This window comes from Belonocnema kinseyi, chromosome 3, assembly GCF_010883055.1.
Source record: "Belonocnema kinseyi isolate 2016_QV_RU_SX_M_011 chromosome 3, B_treatae_v1, whole genome shotgun sequence".
Lineage (NCBI taxonomy): Eukaryota > Metazoa > Arthropoda > Insecta > Hymenoptera > Cynipidae > Belonocnema > Belonocnema kinseyi.
The window spans coordinates 67492275-67496896 of NC_046659.1; positions in this window are offsets into that span (position 1 = coordinate 67492275).

Genomic DNA, 4622 nt, shown 5'->3' on the forward strand with positions numbered 1-4622 from the left:
GGTAGTCCGTTTAGCGTGCAATCGACTCGGAATACTTATAAGATACTACCATGATTTTTTCAGATTTTTTGGTCCAAAAATAAATTAGGCCGAAAACCGGCCTTACCGACCCTCCCCCTTTGTTAATATTTAATTCGATCGCGGATATAGCAATATTGAAATAATGATTGTTATTATTATACTTACCAATGTAATTGAAGAAATACAAGAAGATGACAAGATCGCGGATAAGGGGACACATTTTCGTTTGAGGTATAAATTAAAATTACGTTTTTTAACTTCGAAAGAGGGAATATGACGATTTTTCAGAAATCGAGTCGCTCATATTTATACTGGCTCTTTACTGAACGTAATATGAAGATGACGAAATGAAAAAAAGAAGATAGCTCGTGACTTGTTCTTTGAAATGTTTTACACTGCTCAAATATTATTCCGCTAATGCACCAAGGTTAGTTAACTTAACTAACATTTTGATGAAAATTTAGATGACAGTTCACTCTATTTTGAATAACGCTCTTCATCGTCTTAAAATTACAAAATCTTTCAATGATTTAGAAACATTATAAAATTTTAAATACGACTAATTTAAGTCTTTATTGATTTCAAATCGTATATATCGTAGATAATTTAAGTCTTTCTTAAATTTATATCATTCATAAACTGAAATAACCGCCAAACTCAAAATTTATATGCTCATCTTCTTAAGCCTTCTCAAAGTGCAATATATTAAATATTTGTCTAACTTAAAAATAAATTTGAAACTGAACTGAATTATTTAAAAAATTTTGGAATAAGCTAAGTTAGTGGGTTTTTTTGCATAATAACTTCATGTAATTGTCACATATAATAACATACTATAATCGAGCATTTAATGGCACATTTTAAACAAGATATTATGATCCTCATTCTAAAAAATTATGTAAGAAAGTATAAGACTTTCTTTCAATTATAAATCAATTTTTTAAACAGGAAACAGCATAATGAGGAGCAAATGAATAGATTTACAAGACAATTTAAAATAGGCTGTGTATTTCACATAATTTTATTAGAATCTCATATTTTGTCAAAAGTTTGTTATTTGCTACATACAAAATATTCTCAATATCATGATAATCCCTTAAAATTAAACACAGTTATAAAACCAAAGGTATTATAAAACATTAATTTGAGCCACATATCGCACATGCTGTAAAAGCTTGAAAAAGTACGTTTTTATTTAAGAATTGATTTTAGCGCTATGAAAATTAGAGTTACTTAAGGCTAATTCACGAGAAAAATAAGTTATAAAATAATGTATTATATGTACCAAGGCGGAAAGCCCCCTCTCTGGTTCATAGGTTTTTTTTTTTAATAAAAAATTTAGACCCGATTAGAACATAGGCGCGGTTTCTCCTCATATCAAGGAATTTTAGAAACTGTTTTTTTTATTTTATTATGAAATTAGAACATTTTTGGTAATTTATGGTTACCTATTGTATAGGAACGGGCTTTAAACTTGTTTTTTTTTAGGATACCCTACAGTATACAAAGCAAAAAAGTACTTAATTTAAGTCGAAAATTCTGCTTATTTTAAGGTGTCACAGAAAGAAGCACAGGCATCTGAAATTAAGAAATAAGTCTGAATACTAAATTAAGGAAATTCAGGTATGCTCGCTCTTCAATTAAAAATATATTCATACTGAAAGCTAATGTAATCTTTAAGTTAATACTCTGTCCTAACTGAAATTAAGGGTAATATTCTAACTAAAAACCAGAAATTGCTCACGTCTCACCGACACTCCTTATAGCTATTCTTATATAGTTATTCGTTTTAGAAAATATACAAGTTGGATTCTAACTTGCAAGAAAATACAGGAATAGTAGGAAAAATAGAAAAAATGACATAAAGAGAACAGGTGCGATCCAAAATGTTCGAAAAATTTCGCTCTATAATGTATTGAAAGGACGCTCACGTTTCGAAGTACTAAGTTTCGTAATAATTAAATTATTTTGACGCGTTTAATAATACAAATAGTGACTGACGACTGACACTGATTTTGCTAAAGCTCTTTTGTAAATCCGTGAAACTAAAACTCCACGAATTATGTATACATGGAGTATTCGAGTAGGATACGACTAGAATAAACGGCAACGAGTTGTATAGTATCGCAAGCGTTCTCTAACGGAATAGCAAGGTAGTATGCGAACATATTTTTAAATATTCTCTAAAAATTAATTTTTCAAAATAAATCGTTTTCAATTTACCAAGAAAATGTTTTTTACAAAAATTGTATTGTCAATAAACACATCATAAAGAAAATTTCAATTTACGGAAGAGAATCGTTAATTAATTACGAAATAAATTAAATAATAAATTATAATTAGTGAAAGGTACCAAAGAATTCAAATCGAGTTAGAAGTTCAAAGAAATTAAAATTGAAAAAGTTAATTTATTTAAATTTATTAGACAAACTTTAAATTATGAAGCGTTCAAGAGATCTGAAATTTCTTCATTTTACATAGGATAAAGAAAATTAGAAAACAAAATTGTAAATATTTAAAAAATGTTACATTGACTGTTACAAAATTAAAGGAATGTTACAGGTGTGCAGGTAATCTGAAAAAATTGAAGGAAATAACGTTTTGCCATATTTACACACATAATTAAGATTTGATTTTCAGTTGAAGGGCATTGAGAAAGAATTTCACATTTATTATACAGAGTGATTTTTTTTACTTGAAACTTTTGATTCATAACATTTTTTCACAGAGTGCCTAATTTTTCGAGATATTTGAAAGTTTCAAGTTAAAAAAATCACCCTGTATATTACAGTGAAACTCCTATAATTTAAGGTGACAAGGGGCGTGGAAAAAATTTAAATTATGGATGATTCGAATTATCGAGTGATGCAGTTATCAAGCGATAAAGTAATTTATAAAGTAATGCGAAATAGGTACTGATAATAATTTAAATATATAATGATAGCAATAAATAAAAGTGAGAATTAATAAAAGTGATCTAATGAAAAAGATATATTTTCTTCATGTTTTCAAAGTTTGAAGACAATAATAAAGAAGATTTTTGTGAAAATACCACCTTTTTTATTCTTCCAAATATTTTTTTATAAAAAACTTGATGAAAAACTTCGAAAAAGAATAATAGACATATTATATAGAATTTTTTCAGACGTGCAAACTTTTTTTCGTATCTTTCATTGTTTTCAAGAAAAAGTAGAAAATTCGATTATAAGAAAGAATAATTCTCCTGGTTACAAAAGTTGTTTAGGAAACATTAAACTCACAAGATATCTTCATTATCATAGTTGAAGTTCACAAAACAGTGGCAACAAATTTAAAGGTGGTTTTTTGAGAAAATATATTTTTAATTTTTTCAGAAAAACATTTGTCATTTTGTTAATTTTAAACATTTTTTCAATTTTCCGGCGGATTTTGAAAAGAAAGCGATGAACGCTACTAGGTTTAAAAAAAGAATAATAAATATCTCAATTAAGCCAAAGGTTAAAGAGGTTTAAAGAAGAAAATTAGGGGTTTTTTAAACAAAGCATAAAATTCAAATACGCATAACTTTTTAGAATTTTGTTGTTGTTGCAAATTGGAAAAATAGGTATCACCTAATTTCCTCTAAAAAGCAACGTATTTCGTCCGTGAGAGATTCTGCGATTTCAAGTGTAGGCCTTGCCTGATTTGCATGATTTTTTATTTTGTCACTGAAATTAAAAGTTTTATAATAATTCCATTCTATAATGTACGCACAATTATCAATTTCAGACTTTAGACTTAAAATCTAGACTGAGTCCGTTTCAACAGTAATCACTAGGGTGGCTGAAAACACTATTTTTTAGAGGGCAGCGAACCCCCCCCCCCCCCCCCCCCCCCCCCCCCCCCCCTTCATTCCACATCCGAAAAAAACCCTAATTTTTTTGTAATTTTATATTTTTATTTTAGTATGGCTTAGGAAAATGTGACGGGAAAGTATAAAGGCCTGTAAAGAATTATCCAACGAAGAATATTATGTAGGGGCGAGACGGGTAGCCCCGGCCATCGGGGCCATTATATTATAATTATTTGGCTGCAACAAAATTGTATTATGGTGTAGGAAATTCTTTTTTTACATTGTGTATCACAATGCATACTGATTTTATGGGATAATAATATCATTTTCAAAAAACAGCGCATATGAATAGCTACTCTATTTTTTGTATCCTCCCAATAATTTCTAACAATTAATATCGTAGTGAATTCTGCAATTTGAAGGAGATTCCCCTCTTATTATCGAAGTATCTTTTTTCTGAAAGCATCTTTATCTTTTGTTTTCAAAGCACCTGTAGATTTGAAGATTACATTCTCATTGCAACATTTGATTACATGTACTAAAAATAATAACTATAACTAGCAGTTCTCTTAAAAAATTGCATAACTTTGAAAGCGATAGAATTTTTTTGAATTTTGGACCTAGAAAAAGTTTCATTGGGATAATTACGAAATATATTTAATATATATAAAAATTAAAGGGTGGCAGTACAGAACTTGATAACCAACAAAATGAGAACTGTTCAGCAGAGCGAAAAAACATTCTGTAAAGGACCCCGCACTAAATGTATGGGAAAATGGCTTTCGGTGGA